Source organism: Onychostoma macrolepis, chromosome 03 (assembly GCF_012432095.1).
Source record: "Onychostoma macrolepis isolate SWU-2019 chromosome 03, ASM1243209v1, whole genome shotgun sequence".
NCBI lineage: Eukaryota > Metazoa > Chordata > Actinopteri > Cypriniformes > Cyprinidae > Onychostoma > Onychostoma macrolepis.
This window is the reverse complement of record NC_081157.1, coordinates 49,307,376-49,325,071: the sequence shown is the minus strand read 5'-3', so window position 1 is coordinate 49,325,071 and position 17,696 is coordinate 49,307,376. Positions and strand designations below refer to the sequence as shown.

The 17,696-nt window shown below is 34.0% G+C and overlaps 1 long non-coding RNA gene across 3 annotated transcripts; it reads left to right on the top strand.

The window, feature by feature from the left end:
- Positions 1–5,506: 5,506 nt before the first annotated feature.
- LOC131537125 (uncharacterized) lies at positions 5,507–10,452 on the top strand. Of its 3 annotated transcripts, none has more exons than XR_009270168.1 (7): positions 5,507–5,787; positions 6,224–6,311; positions 6,643–6,728; positions 7,552–7,579; positions 7,816–7,923; positions 8,296–8,346; positions 10,134–10,452. It is a non-coding gene; the product is annotated as an uncharacterized LOC131537125 (long non-coding RNA). The 3 variants fall into 3 exon arrangements; XR_009270167.1 differs by lacking the exon at positions 8,296–8,346 and adding an exon at positions 5,888–5,949 and having other exon boundaries at positions 10,134–10,448; XR_009270166.1 differs by lacking the exon at positions 8,296–8,346 and having other exon boundaries at positions 10,134–10,443.
- The last annotated feature ends 7,244 nt before the right edge of the window (positions 10,453–17,696 follow it).

The following is a 17,696-nucleotide window of genomic DNA, read 5'->3' as shown; positions in this document are numbered from 1 at the left end:
TATTCTTTTAACATTTCAGCAGCTGACTTTTTTTAGTACTTGCATAGTAATTTTAATTGGACCACATTTGCGATGCATATATAGCATGGCTCCAGACTGACTTTTGAGAGCAGTGGTGAGTTCTACAGATGGTGGTGCCAGAAGCAGATTTGGTAGCGCTGGGGTGGTGTGTGGGGTAATCAAAATAAAGTATATTGTTTTGCATTAATAAGTGTAGTTACTAGTAATATTACACATCTATTTCTTGGTAATGCACATTTGAAAGTAAAGCACTGAGCTTTAGTTGGAAGCACAAAATGGAGCATGCCTTCAAATATTTAAGGCTGCTAAGATGGCAAAAATAGAGGGAGAAGTGGCAGAGTGTTTAAAGCATGCCCCGCATAAATGTATAGGACCAAAAAACCTACGGGTAATTATTTGCATGCAATATGTATATAAAGTCTATGCATAACTAAGCATTGTCTTATGTGCTCTTATTTTAAGATTGATGTACCCAGAGCAGAAGATGACGATGAGGTAATATTCTTTTTCTTACTTCTGTTTTCATAATGTTAGGCCAGATCTGGAACCTTTTGCTTGCAAGCCATATAGGCAAACTATTTCAGTGATTACTCAAGTAAAACATTTATAATTCATAGCTGATGCCCACTTCCACTTGTCTGTAGCACAATCTCAAATTTCATTCATTTCAAGATTTGAATGGCAGTACATGAATGTACGAACTGTGAGTTTTTAGGGTGGCAGATGGTGGGTGGGTGTATTTTTAGGGTGGCCAACCCTGTTAGCCTACTGGCATCACTAGAAGAATACAATGAATTTAATCAATTTTGGATGCACTGTAAAGAGATAATTTGATTTAAATCAACAAAACAGCATGATCATTCATCATGACCACTTTTGAATGTTAGTTTCTATAGATTTTAGAATATAGAGATTAATTTTAAGATCAGATGAATTAAATAATAGACAAATGTATTAAACTGAAGGACAAGAGATGTGAGTGAAAAGATATTACAAATATTACAGTATGGACTGTTGTGATATTAACACTGAATTTACCACTTGCATGTGAAAAGTGATTAAGATTATTTGAGCCAAAGCATTAAGGAAAAAAGGGGGCTTTTTGGCTCTGCCAGTTGAAAAGTTTCCGACCATTTAGACAATGGGTCTCATTCACTAGTAATTGCGTGGATTATTTCGTATTTGCACGAACAGGAGGCGAAAAAATCCCGATCTCATGAAAGTACGTTAATAGCACGATTTTATGTTTCTATTTGACATGCTATTTATATGCAGAAATGTCTATAAGGGAACAACCTTTCCTTTGCAACATTTCAGGCTTTACAGCGCTCTCCTCAAACATTATGAAAATAATAATAATAACTTTTGCCAACCTATTTAAGTTCTGCACGTTATCAAACAAGGGCTTAAATATTTTAGCCTATACCAAATTGAGTTCTCTTTCGCCTCTTCTTGCAGCGAAATGGTTTAAAAATAAACTGAATGTGTAAACTGGCAAGACAAAACATGCAGCACGTGGCCGTTGCCAGGGTTTGAAAATTAGTCTGGGGTGTGGTTAGGAATTGTGCTATAATAACATACAACTTATATCTAAGCACTTTAAAAGAGACAGACATAGATGTTTGTGAAAGATGTTTTGTCTGTTTTTTGAGGAATGAGCATTGTTAAATTATATAAGAGGTGTATATTTTTATCAGGTGTTTAATATTCATGCAACAATACATATTACTGTTATAGTTTTCATAAATAACCATTGTTATATAGATGATAATTTTGTCTAGTGCTCTTATGAATGTTGTTAGCATGTCTGTGAAAATGTAACTACAATAATCAAACATTAATCTCGTTTGAGTTTTCCCTCTTTCCCGCACTTTCCTTTGCTTATAAAAGCACCGAGCGCATTTTACTTTCACTTTTAAATTAGCGGCAATTCGGCATTAACAACAAAATACAATGTAAAACATAGAACTTTTATTAACAAAACGAATAAAAATACACCATGTGATATGCCTAATATAAAATAAGGAATAACTTACACAAAGTTTAAATTGGTATACAAAAAAAAAATCAGTGAATGAGGAACAAATAATTATGGAACATACATAAAATAAAAATACACCATGTGATATGCCTAATATAAAATAAGGAATAACTTACACAAAGTTTAAATTGGTATACATAAAAATCAGTGAATGAGGAACAAATAATTATGGAACGTAGAACGTTTATTAGCAAAACGAATAAGAAGGTTTGGAGGCATGGACGGCATACACCTTGATGTAAAATAATGAAAAAACTACATAAATAGACAGTTTAAATAAGATAAAAATCAGCAAATACTGTGGAACCAAATAAATGAGAAAGGAATGTAAAAAAAAAAAAAAAACTTCCATTAATCTGGCAGGAGTCAACAGGCTTTTCAAAATACAAAATGTTTTTATAACAGGCGCTTTTACATTTCGTTTTGAAACTCTTCCGCCATCGTCGTCTTTTTCAACCTTCTTGTCGGTCAGCTCGACTCACTCTCCTCACGCGATAAATAAAATCTGATCTGTGATGCGCGACTGTCGTTCGTTCAACGCGCTGCATTGAGCAGCCGCATTCAGTTTTAATTGTAGTGTTCTGTAACTGAACTAAATGATTTTTATTACTATAAAAAAATAAAAATAAAAACCACGGTGCCGCGGTGTTCAACTGACGTAACCGGTGTTGCAGCTTATCACCGGTATCACCGCCAACACCGTCTATCGCAGCAAGCCTATTTCTTACGTGCGATATTACCAGGTGCTGTCCATGGCTGTGGTGCTGAATTGGCTGTGCCCGCGCCCTCACTCACAATTCTCGCAGCTTCTCGCAGCGGTCATTTTCATACCACGGGTACTAAACAAGCTTCCAAACACTCTAATTACACATGCAGACATTCATATGAGGAGTTGTTTTTTTTTACGTTTCTTTCCAAATGTTAATGTTTTGTAGGTAAAGAAAATATACACGTTTAGTTTTTGCACAGCGTTTCTTTCTTTCCTGCTTTTTTTTTTTAGACTTTGTTAATTTCTGGAAGAATCTTAATTTCTGTGCATTTTGTTTGACATAAATCGGCGCCCATGGACAGTTGTAGCCTGCTGATCACAATATTTTCCCATTTCCACACACACAAACAAACATTTGGCCTGGTTGTATTTTGGTACTGTTTTTACGTTTTTTTAATGTTTCTTTCCAACGTGCAGATTACGTTATTTTAATACCTGAATACAACGTCTTTCAAAAGTTGCAGTTTGGTCTGGTTTCATTTTGGTCGTAGACAAACGTGATATTTACATTTTTTTTTACAACTTAAAGAGAACATTCCAGGTTGGTATTTTTACAACGTTTTTAAAACGTTTTATTTTGGTTACGTTATTTTAAAGTATTTAAAAAACGTTTTTAAAACGTAGTATTGCAACATAGCTAATTGCAACCAAAATACGTAAATAGTTTTAAACAGCCATATTCAGTGAACAATTTTTATTTTTGAACATGAAAAAAACTACCTAGGTCCGGACCTCGGTGACATCATAGCTCGCTATACAGGCATGGTTAAAAATGATAAACTTTAACTCTGTAATGGTTACATTTTGCAAGTAATCCGTGTGCCGAATTGTGGGACCCGGTCCGTCGATCACGGATCAAAACTGCGTTCCGTTTAACCCCTAAATTATATAATGTGATTAATATGTTGTGTTAAGATTAAATATTAATTTAAGACTGCACTGAGTAAGTGTTTTTTGTTTTTTCGTAGGCCTACATGTTTCAGTTGTTTTTATAGTTATTTTCATAAATTTTGAATATAATTCTAGAAGGAGATTTTAGGAGAATCAACTAAATTTGTTCGTTAAAAACGTTCGTTTCATTTCACGCACAAATTAGTCCTTAGTGAATGAGACCAAATACTTTTGGGACCTGCTTTAATCTAGCAAGACTATTTACCACAACAGTCGATAATAACCATGACAAACTTTTTTTATTCTTCTTTAACAGACGCAAATTGGACAGATACACTTTCACATTGTTTCACAAATTAATTGTTTTACTGAGGTGATGAACTGAGACAACTGGTAGATGCAAACAGCTGATTTTATTGCAATGATTTGAATTTCAGTCTCCCTGCCTCTTCGACTCTGACAGTGACTGAATACTCTTTTCGCCATCTTGTTTTTATTTAAATATAACTTTGTATTATAATCTTTGTATCGTATATAATTCTTTCAGTTCCTTAAAATATTCTGTCTCAAAATAATCTCTGTCTTAAATGATTAATCAACATTGTTTTTTGTTCATATTATTTATGTGATTTTATCATAACAGATGTGTGTATCATATTGTGTTGCATTAATAAACCAATCAATCCACTGATGTTGTAATTAATACGTTAAAGTAAATCAACAGATTCTTTACGATGTTTGAACAAATATGTGTACTGTGTTTTAATAAATCGATCAACTGATAACTTTGTTTTGTCGAATGATGTTTCAGTGTTTTAACGGGTCTCAGATAGAACTGTACTAAACTGTACTAAATTAAGTATAGTCTAAAGTTTTTTGTGATTGCTGGGATGTTCTTTTTATTCGTTTCTAAAAAAAATGTATATTGCCTATAGGCACGTTAAATATCCAGTAAATATGCTAAAAGCCTAGCCAACGTCCAGAAAGTACCACATATGACGTGGTATTTACGTTTTTAGAACGTGCCTAGTAACGTTAAAACAACGTAAAAAAAACGTTTTCGCAACGTTGTGAAATTACGTATTTAAAACGTAAAAAAACCCCGACATCTGTCGTATTAAATACGTCGGAGAAAAACGTTATCACAACGTTAAAAAAACGTTTTTACAACGTTTTTGTGTTTGCTGGGTACTGATGTTCAATTAAACACACGCACTGTAGCAGGAACCCTCCAACACATTACTAAACAGAAAAGACAACATCCCAGCTAACACACGACGTAACTGTTACGTAACCTATTGGTAATTTCATGACTTACCAATAGGCAACGTAACCACGACGTCGTATGCACGTAATGCCATTACCATCTCATTACCAACTGGCAACGTCGGCAGTACGTCCTCCTAACGTAACAGGATAACCAAGAACGTCCCAGAGAGGTACTCTAATCGTAATATATTGGTAACTTCATGACTTAGTGGCAACGTAACTGCAACGTTGTATGCACGTAATTTCATTACCATAATTTTTGTACGTTCTTTATGCTCTCTGATTACCATAATGCTATTTAAAAAGTGTGATTAAACTTCAGACACAAGATTGAACGTTCCTTCTTATAAAATGTGTTTCTTTTCACCAAGTCAGAATGGACGATTGCTTTTAATATGCCTTTGTATAGCCCTATTAATAAATTCACATCAATTACACCCATACAGCACTGTTAAATATGTTGAAATATATTTTGAAAATATATTTTAAAAATACATAAAACAAAGTAAAAAAAATTGTTCCTCACGATACATGTGTAAATATGTGTACGAAAAAATAAATTCCTATGCCCTAGATTTTAATGAATGTTTTTTTAATGTTGTTTCTACACCACGTTTACCATTTCTAAAGCTATTATATTATTATATTATTTACGTAAAATTCTGCGTGACTTCTACGTGCTTTAATGGACGAGCGCGCGCTGAACTGGAGTGGAGGAAGTCACCATGGAAACGGGGCGGCAGCTCAACTGTCAAGCAGCAACTTCGTCTTTCACTGTTGTTTTTACTAATTTCAGGTAAGTTTAGTTTCTAAAATTACACAAATAGTACATACAAGCGTTCCTGACACTTTCTTTCACGTAAATGACACGCTTCCGTTGAATATTTACTTTACAGAAATGGTTTAGTGTCTTCGGAAAAAGTCCGTTAGCATCTCAACCGTGAGCTAACTATAAGAGGTAACGTTAACTATAGACTTGAGCTCTTGTTTATGAAAGTTTGGGCTTTTAATGTAATCTTATGTGTAGATGAGCGTTTTTTATATAAAGTTTTTGCTGGCAGTTTGTCAACGGATGAAGTAAGCTAACGTTAATTAATTTAACCTAAAAGTATGCACTGTACAGTTAATCGGATACGTCACTTACATGGAGCGTGAAAATGTGCTGAAACGGAAAACAGGTTTTGATCTTTCATGGTAAACACATATTGATACCACTTGTTCTGTGATTTCAGAAGCGTCAGAAAAAACCCTCTATTACACAGAAGTTCCTGATTTTAACATTTCTGAAGGGAGCTGCTGACAGAGAAATACACATCACAGGTGATCTGATATCGCCTATATCACCAAGCATCTGTAATTTTCTTTTGAAAAATTATATATATATATATATATATATATATATATATATACGTGTGAGTGTGTGTGTGTGTGTGTGCGCTTGTTTGTTTGTTTGCTTGTTAGTTATTTTAAAAGGGCTTTGATGTCCAAACATAAATAACACTGTAAGAGCATTACTAAATAAGTAAACCTAAAAATGTACATGCTGTTATTAAATTGTACATTCTGTAAATTATTATTTTTCTTTTCTGTATTTCACCTCTGCTATATTTTAAATAAACCTGGTATTGTGACAGATTGTTTATGTTCCTAGATTCTTCCATGCTGACGGCCGTGCACAAGAGTTAGAGCGTATCTCCTGTCGAAGAACATCTCTAGACATTATGAACCATCTGTCTAGTAAGTAATACCTCAAATATACACTACCTAAAGTTTAAGGGTCAGATTTGTCATGTATTAGTATTTTTTGCTCACCACTGCTGCATTTATTTGATTAAAATACAGTAAAACAGTAATATTGTAAAATTAGCATTTTTTTATAACAATTTCCTATCTCAGTATGTTTTAAAAAGTGATCAAAGCTGAATCTACAGTCTTCAGTGTCACATGATCCTTCAGAAATCATGCTTTGCGAAAACAAGAATAAATTACATTTTACAATATATTCATATAGAAAACAGTTATTTTAAATAATATTTCACAACATTACTGTTTTTATTTATGATCAAATAAAGGCAGTTTTCTTGGTGAACATAAGAGACTTATTTCAAAAACATAAACTGACCACAAACTTTAATAACACAAGTGATTTGAATATGAATTCGTTTATTCTAATAAAATGCAAGAAGCTTTTAAAAATATTAACGTAAATAGTCATTTTTTCCTCTGGTGATTTGTATTGTATACCCATAATGCAATGCACAGTGCCGTAGATTCCCATTCTCTATCTCCAAGCTTCACGCTCTCACACCATGTCTACAATGGATGCAACAAAGTGACTGTTAAAAATCATTTGAACTTTTTGTCAGTATGTCATAAATAGAACGAGGCATCAGATTACTGTCAGGGATCGCACTGCATCCAGTGTAGACAACATCATATAATAATAGGTTATATTGTATTTTGTTGCGCCGTCCGGTGTAGACACGGTGTTAGAAATCTTATTAAATATCGTTACATATGTATGATGCCATCCATAACTGATAGAACGTTTCTATTTCAGAGACTGAAAATCATCAATAAACCAAAAGGTAATCATAACTTATTTCAAGAATAACAACAAGAATAAATAAAAATGCATCTGTGACTTAATATTGCTTCTTATTTTGAAAGTTGAAAGTTCTCATTAAACACATTGCTTTCTTCTCATCTTTGTGCATTTTCAGATGTTGTGCATATTTATGAATCCATTTTTAACTTTATCTTTCTTTAACTTTTTAACATCAAATTAACATATTGATTGGTTGTCGTCTTTCTCTTTTTTTAGTTTGGTTTAGCTCCAACCCCAATTAAGCAGACCTGAGCAGCTGATCAAGGATCACCAGAAACTCTGCAGAAGGTTGGTCCTCCATGCCCAGGACTGGACACCAGTGTTGTAAGTCATCTATCTAGAAGTCATCCTGCCTCTCTGAATTGTCATGTTCAGAATAGATTGCAGGAGATCTCAACATTGTCTCTCAAGGTCCACTTACATGCAGAGTTTTGCTCCAACATAGTGCAGTGCACCTGAACAAACTAATCAAGTTTTTCAGTTTTACTAACTATAAAGTCACAAACAGGTGAGTGTGATCAGGTGTGGACCTAAACTCTGGGTGTGAATCACTCAGGTCCCTTGCTCAGTAGTCAGTGGTTAAGGGCTGTCTCAGTCACAAAATTTAGTTTGCTCCCTAAAGAAATATGCAATATTTGACTCATATTCAACGATGCTATTATCTTTTTTCCCCTTTTGTTTGTGTCTCAATCACAGCTAAATAAAACCAAAGGCCATTCAGCCACAGGTCACTGCATCTTTTGCTGTGTAAGTTTTTTTTTTTTTTTTTAATGTCAAACACATTTTCAGTATTTATATTTGGTTTGGTTTGTATAACCATTTTAGAGTCACCGTTTCGGTACGGTTCTTGTGTACTATCCTTTTAACATTTCAGCAGCTGACTTTTTTTAGTACTTGCATAGTAATTTTAATTGTACCACATTTGCAATGCATATTGCAACCAAAGACTTAAACTACTTCAGTCTATGTGCATTTAATTTATTTAATACACGAGTTTCAAAATTTGAGTTGAATTACTGAAATAAATGAACTTTTCCACAACATTCTAATTTATTGAGATGCACCTGTATATAGCAGGGCTCCAGACTAACTTTTGAGAGCAGTGGCACCAGCGCCACTGAGTTCTACAGATGGTGGAGCCAGAAGCAGATTTGGTAAAGCTGGGGGTGGTGTGTGGGGGTATTATAAATAAAGATAATTAAATCATAAAATTATTATAATTTTGTGTTAATAAGTGTAGTTACTAGTAATATTACACATTTATTTCTTGGTAATGCACATTTGACAGTAAAGCACTGAGCTTGAATTGGGAAGCACAAAATTTACTTTTATTAACAACAGTAACGTGCAAAATGTAAGTTTTATATAGAAAATTAACATATTCTACTCTTATTAAATGTACCATTATTTGTTTGTAGTATTATATGGAACTGACCAACAACTTCAGTTATTATAAAAGGAGCTCTCTTGCTTTGTGTGATTCAGTCAGAGGAGTTTGTTTTTCAGTGCACTTTGTGACTTTTCTTACTTCATACACAAAAAAAAGAGCAAATATTTTACAAAATTTGATTTCTTGATTTAAAATTTTATAATAGTGATTTTATAATTTCAAAATATAAAGTAAAAAGTACAAATGAATAACTAATAAGCCTATAAGTGTTCCTCTGCCACCATCTACTGGTTATAGTGGTAATTTGATGCCCCTTTTTTTATTTTACAAGTGTTTGTTTACCACAAAGTATATTTTGGTCATTCCTTTAAAAATAACATTTTAATTGTATGCTTTTTAAAGTTTTAAAGTGCTGTAAATAGTTGTGTGAAATACTTAAATGTGCTTGAATTTCTCTCTCAAAAGGTTGTACAAACCCTAAAATGCATAATGTAATGAAATTCAACTATTTCTGCCACAACACCACGGTTATAGTTAGCGTTACTACTTCTGGTTATATGTCAGCGTTGTTTGACCTGTTTATAACAGATTTCTGTGCAGAATTTGAATGCTTCTCACTGGATCTTGCAGCACTGTGCAGTAACAGTGTCGTGAAATCAACACTGCTTCCTGAGTAAACCTGTTCTGAGCTTGGAGAAGTTTGATTGCTCTGCGCTGATCCGAGCTGATAAATGGTCCGTGCTGCACAGCTCAAACAAGTAGTGCGGTTTCACTAGCTTTTGTTCCGCTTGATGTTTCTCATATGCAACAGAAATAGCAGCGCTTATGAGGTGGGGCAACGTAGTGGTCATGCTAGTGTGATTGCTCACAAAATTTAGTCGCACCGGCAGAAAAAACGGTCACAAAATGCAACCATTTGGTTGCAGTCTGGAGCCCTGTATAGGAAGTGACCAAAAACTGTGTTAAAAATTCTAGAAAATTGTTCTTATCCTGTGAGTCTCCACTCTTTTGTGCCCTGAGGTGGAAATGCCCAAACAGTAGGGAAAACTCTTTTACATTTTACATTTTTGACAACCATTGTTTTTTTATTATTATTATTATTTTTACATTTACATTTTGGTTATTGTTTTCTTTCTCACTTTAGATGCTGGTGAAAAAACCGCCAGGCTAAAGCATTCAAAGTGGAAACTTCTGTTGTGGCTCAATAATCCAGGATTGTGATGGTGGAAGGAGCAGAAGAACAGAGATCAGGCAGAGATCTACTGGTGCGTCTGAGGAAACAGATCTACCTCATGTCTTAGTTAAACCAAAGATTCTCATCACTCACCTCCATGCCGTTCCGAACCTGTAAGACTTTTGTTCATCTTTGAAACATAAATGTATATCTTTTTAATGAAATCTGAGAAATTTCTGCCCCTCCATTTTACAGTTTATGCAACTACCACTTTCAAGCCTCAGAAAGGTAGTAAATACATCATTAAAGTAAACCCATGTGACTCCAGTTGTTTAACCTCAATTTATGAACTGATATGAATGTTTTGTGTGCACAAAAAACTTTGCATTTTTATTTACAAAATAACATGTTCACGAGAGCACCATGATGCATCACTGTTGGGTTGGCATGAAAGCTGGCCATCCCATGGTGCTTTTGTGAAAATGCTTTGGAGATTTGTGAATAAAGACATACTATTTTTGTTATTGCTGTTTTTATGCGTACACATGGCATCTGTTAAAAATATCTTCATTTGTGTTCTGCACAAAAGGGTCTTATGGGTTTGGAGCGACATGAGGGTAAGTAATTAATGACATAATTTACATTTTTGGGTGAAATATGTTCTAATGTGGCTATAATTGGTCATTATGTTTTATAAACATTTTCAATATTTTAAAGATTTATTGTTTTGAAAAATGATGTTTATACAGTCTACTTTTGTTGGTAACACTTTACAATAAGGTGTCATTTGTTAACATTAGTTAATGTATTAACTAACATGAACAAACAATGAAAAATGCATTTATTACACTATTTATTAATCTTTGTTAATGTTAGTTAATGAAAATACAGTTGTTCATTGTTTATTCATGTTAGTTCACAGTGCAGTAATGTTAAAAAACACAACTTGTGATTTTAATAATGCATTAGTAAATGCTGAAATTAACATTAACTAAGATTAATAAATGCTGTAGAAGTATTGTTCATTCTTAGTTCATGTTTACTAATGTTGTTAACTAATGAACCTTGTTGTAAAGTGTTACCCTTTTGTTAATATCAATACCTCTGTGATTATGGTATCTTTCCTTAATTATCTGAAATGTCTGCCAGCAAATATTATGCTAGCATATCTGTTTATAATGATGCTGAGCACAGACCGTCCTGAATACTTTCATTCATATTTCGCTGTATATCCTATGTTTTTATTAATAATTTGGGTGTATTTTACTGTTCGTATTTGTGTGTTTTTCAAAATAAATGGAACTGAATTCATTTTGAGTCTATTCATCATTCACAGCAGTTGAAAAAGCCTTTAAATTAGTTTGGGCATATGAGGACATAAATTAGGTTAAACTACTGCATGTCCGCCCATAGAAAATAAATAATTATAAACAAATTACCAGCTGATTACAAGCACACAACTATTGATCCATAGCGTTGCCACGGCGTCGCAGTTACGAACTGGCGGCGTCACAAAGTTACGTTGTGGCGACGATACGCACCTTTCACTTTTCCGGTTGCCACGACGTAACTAGTTACGTCGCCACGACGTAACTTTGGTCACCAGATTACGTTGCGGTTACGTAACAGTTACGTATTTTTGTCAGCTGGGATATTAAATAAAAGTAATTCGAATGAGAAACCTGACAGCCTCAACCATGTTTTCGTTTCTACATACCGGACACTGCAGCAGTCAGTCACGTCAAATTAACGAAGCCGGTGTGAGTGTTGAAGAATATAAAAATTAACAGAACCAGACGAACTGGAAACTGCAACCAACCGCCACACCAAAGCACAGCCAGCACCGATACAAAACAGCGTAGAAGCAAGGGACTGACCGCAGCGAGAGTACACTGGATAATACCACTATCCAAGCAACAAGATGCTGCAATAAAAATACACAAGCTCCCACATATAGTTAAAATCCCCAGTTATGTACACAATTTTACATATACCAGAGTAGGCAGTCCGACCAAACACATGTCGCGAACATTAAGCAGTTGACATCTCGTACAGCCTTCCAATAGATGCACGAAATCAAGCCTAAGCGAGCCGTGACTAAATTAGCCACACCACTAAGGAGCACCCAACATCAAACGCCGTACTAGAAAAGGGGCGGGGGCACCTGAGAGTGACACATCCGACTGACACCAATCAGCCCTTTATAAACCCACCCATGCCTGCTGATAGGCTAACAATATTCTATACAGGGAGAATCCAACTACCCTGCCACAAAAACATCTCGCCTTTCTTTTAAATAATGACCGAATCAGGCCAGCGATTGTGAAGCTCAGATCATCTGATGGATAAACAAATGTTTATTTCAGGAAAATGCTATTTGATGATTTTTTATTTACTGCAACAAATGCATTTAAACAAGAACTGTCTGTAATACAGTATATCCGGGCTAAGATTATTGTAATAAAAATAATTCTTCAGTTCATAATTTCCCATTTCTGCTTCAGATCCTCTTAACGCAAACCAGCATGAGAAGAAAGACAAACATACACACGTTTGTTTTTGTGAAAAGTGGGGACATCCCATAGGCATAATGATTTTTATACTGTACTTTTATACTGTACAAACTGTATGTGCTATTGCCCTACACCAACCCTACACCTAAACCTACCCCTTACAGGAAACTTTGTGCTATTTCACATTTTCAATACACTCCATTCTGTGTGATTTAGAAGCGTTTTGAAAAGTGGGGACATGGAGTAATGTCCTGAAAAGTCACCTTCTCCTTGTAATACCTGTCATACCCTTGTCATTATACAAATTTATGTCCTCATTTGTCACAAAAACGCAATACAAGGTCGTGATTTGATTTCAATCCAATACAGTGACAGTTTAACAGTGTGTGACCATATTAATTAAAAAAAAAAAAAGTTATTAAAAAGAAATCTGAAAAACAGTCAAGTAACAGTATCAAAAAGATCAAAAGGTCCAGTATCTGTAATATCATTGTGATATTTCCTGCTTTAGTACCATAACATTTTATACAGCAGGAATGAAAACAAACGTGATTCTGATCCTCCTGCCTAACTAGCTAAACATTTCAGTCACAAGACTGAGGTAAGTGTGATTTCCTGAGTATAATGTCTCTTTTGTATTGTGTTTGCAGTAAACACTAGAGTTCAGACAGTGCAAATGATCTTTCTCTTCTTTAGGATGAAGAGGAGAAGATCAGCTAATCAATGGTATAAATGCACTCGCTCTTTCTTTTTTTCATGTTTATCTCCTCCTTTCCATCTTTGCTGTGGATCATCTGGGCTCTTTTTATTAATAAATCATTGTCGTCCTGGAGAGACATTGGTATTGAAACAGTGAGTCGTCAACGCATGCAGTACTTTTCTGGAAATATATTCCATCAGAAGCATTTTATAGCATTTATGAAGGTTTATGTCAGTAGTTTTACATGCAGATTGCTCTTTTTAGGTGTTTTAGTATAATTAAAAATAAAATATATAAAACACTCCACAGTCTATTTATATTATGCTGATTACATAAAAGCACTACATTGGAAAGACAAATTTACTTTGTCAGTGCTAAAACTACAACTACAGTAAAAAACAAATAAACTGAAACTAGAAAACTAACAAAAAATAAACTGAAAATACAAATTAAAAATTAATATAGAAATAAAACCTAAAGAAAGCATTCAGAACTACCCGGCATAACAAATAATAGAAAGTGGTGGAGAAGGGGAAAGACATTTTACAAAACAGTTAATACAACGGTTGATTATGATTAAAGGTGATGATAAAACATGAATGTGGTTTATGATCTGGTGGCTTGATTCATATCTGGGATGATTTTACACTTGTTACCTTATCATGAGTCTCATCTCTCTAGATCTGCATTAATTATTTCAGCTGTTTGTTGATTCCAGAGAGAGTTTGCCGGCATCACCAGATCTCAAATCGTGGGTCTGTCCTGAAGAGCTCTCTGGATTCAATTCTGTTGTTGAAGAGCCTACAGAGATACAAACACACACCGATATTAGCTACAACCCACTGCCTGTATTCCTCATCTTTATTCTGTAAGACGCTTTGGATGAAAGCATCTGATAAATGAAAACATCATCACTCTTTTGAGCATGACAATATAAACTATCCGTTAAAATTTGAACACACTTGACAGATTTTTTTTTTCCATGACTACAAAGCTTTTGACCTAAAAGCTTCTGCTTAAATTTTGTTGACAAGTATAAATTGTCCCTATGAATTTATTTTATAATGAATGATTGGTGTGATGCAAAGAATGAAATGAGAGAATAAAAAGAGGCAAAAAAACAAAACACTTTAACCCGTATTTTGTGGTTTTAATAAGTTTAAATAACATACATTAAACAACATACATTGTGACACTCGTGTGTCTGAGTTTACTGACCTTACTGTCTTTATGTTACTGTTGTGAGTGATGATCCTGTGGATTTTCTGAGCCCCAGCGTCAGTGATGCTATTGCCACTAAAACTGAGATCAAAAAACAAATCAGGAATGTAAGAACTATTACATTATACTTGAGAAATGTACACTGTGAGTTTCTTCAGTCACTCACTCAATGTTTTGCACTTTGTGGAGGTTTGGGAGCAGCAGATCCAGGCTGTGATCGATGAGACGGCACTGACTCAGATCCAGTTCTGTCAGTCCTTCAGAATATTCCAGAATCAGCTCCAGACCTCTACCCAGCTAACAGGGAACGTTCCCAGAACATTCACTAACGTTCTTTAAAAGTTGTGTTAATGTTAGTACAAAACATTATTAAAATAATGTTTTTGGAACGTTCTTATAACGTTGTTAACGTTCTTGTAACGTTGATAGAAAACGTTCTTAGAACAACGTTCTTGGAACGTCTTTAGGACGTCATTTGTACTTGATGAATGTTCTTATAACTCTGATAGAAAACGTTCTTAGAACAATGTTCTTGGAACGTGTTTAGGACGTTATTTGTACTTAATGAACGTTCTCATAATGTTGATAGAAAACGTTCTAAAATCAGCGTTCTTGGAACGTCTTTAGGACGTTATTTGTACTTGATGAATGTTCTTATAACTCTGATAGAAAATGTTCTTAGAACAACGTTCTTGGAACGTCTTTAGGACGTCATTTGTACTTGATGAACGTTCTTGTAACGTTGATAGAAAACGTTCTTAGAACAACGTTCTTGGAACGTCTTTAGGATGTGATTTGTACTTGATGAATGTTCTTATGACGCTGATAGAAAACGTTCTTAGAACAATGTTCTTGGAACGTGTTTAGGACGTAATTTGTACTTAATGAACGTTCTCATAATGTTGATAGAAAACGTTCTAAAATCAGCGTTCTTGGAACGTCTTTAGGACGTTATTTGTACTTGATGAATGTTCTTATAACTCTGATAGAAAACGTTCTTAGAACAACGTTCTTGGAACGTCTTTAGGACGTCATTTGTACTTGATGAATGTTCTTATAACTCTGATAGAAAACGTTCTTAGAACAACGTTCTTGGAACGTCTTTAGGACGTCATTTGTACTTGATGAATGTTCTTATAACTCTGATAGAAAACGTTCTTAGAACAACGTTCTTGGAACGTGTTTAGGACGTTATTTGTACTTGAATGTTCTTATAACTCTGATAGAAAACGTTCTTAGAACAACGTTCTTGGAACGTGTTTAGGACGTTATTTGTACTTGATGAATGTTCTTATAACTCTGATAGAAAACGTTCTTAGAACAACGTTCTTGGAACGTGTTTAGACGTTATTTGTACTTAATGAACGTTCTCATAATGTTGATAGAAAACGTTCTAAAATCAGCGTTCTTGGAACGTCTTTAGGACGTTATTTGTACTTGATGAATGTTCTTATAACTCTGATAGAAAATGTTCTTAGAACAACGTTCTTGGAACGTCTTTAGGACGTCATTTGTACTTGATGAACGTTCTTATAACGTTGTTAACGTTCTTGTAACGTTGATAGAAAACGTTCTTAGAACAACGTTCTTGGAACGTCTTTAGGATGTGATTTGTACTTGATGAATGTTCTTATGACGCTGATAGAAAACGTTCTTAGAACAATGTTCTTGGAACGTGTTTAGGACGTAATTTGTACTTAATGAACGTTCTCATAATGTTGATAGAAAACGTTCTAAAATCAGCGTTCTTGGAACGTCTTTAGGACGTTATTTGTACTTGATGAATGTTCTTATAACTCTGATAGAAAACGTTCTTAGAACAACGTTCTTGGAACGTCTTTAGGACGTCATTTGTACTTGATGAATGTTCTTATAACTCTGATAGAAAACGTTCTTAGAACAACGTTCTTGGAACGTCTTTAGGATGTGATTTGTACTTGATGAATGTTCTTATGACGCTGATAGATAACGTTCTTAGAACAATGTTCTTGGAACGTGTTTAGGACGTAATTTGTACTTAATGAACGTTCTCATAATGTTGATAGAAAACGTTCTAAAATCAGCGTTCTTGGAACGTCTTTAGGACGTTATTTGTACTTGATGAATGTTCTTATAACTCTGATAGAAAACGTTCTTAGAACAACGTTCTTGGAACGTCTTTAGGACATCATTTGTACTTGATGAATGTTCTTATAACTCTGATAGAAAACGTTCTTAGAACAACGTTCTTGGAACGTGTTTAGGACGTTATTTGTACTTGAATGTTCTTATAACTCTGATAGAAAACGTTCTTAGAACAACGTTCTTGGAACGTCTTTAGGACGTCATTTTTACTTGATGAATGTTCTTATAACTCTGATAGAAAATGTTCTTAGAACAACGTTCTTGGAACGTCTTTAGGACGTTATTTGTACTTAATGAACGTTCTCATAATGTTGATAGAAAACATTCTAAAATCAGCGTTCTTGGAACGTCTTTAGGACGTTATTTGTACTTAATGAACGTTCTCATAATGTTGAGAGAAAACATTTTTAGAACAACATTCTTAGAACGTTATTGTAATGTAATATAATTTCTAAATGAATAATTAATTGCTAAATGTTATTATGTTGTTATCAAAACATTCTGAGAACAGTATTCATGTCCTTATGATTTCAGGCTACTTTATTAACATTACCATAATGTTGGGAGAAACATCTTTAGAAAAAAAACAAAAAACTTATAGGCTATATAAAACAAGAATAGAACAGAATATGATAGAAAAATAAAATGTATTTAAATATGAAACTACAACCTCGATTAGGATGTGGCAAAGTCACTGAATCTTTTATAATTATATACTTTATCATTATTAATTATATATCTTTTATAACTTTTTGAAGTCATAGGCCTATAGTGAAATGTCATACACTGTTAAATTAGTTAATTTAACAAAAAAAGTTATTTCAACTCAATATATATGTGATGTGAACTCAAAATCTAATTAGGTTAAGGGGAACTCAATCTAAATAAGTATAAATTAATTTAATCTACCATATGGTTATTATGTCTAAATGGCTGACCACAAAATATTTTAAAGAAAAATTTGCTTAATTCATG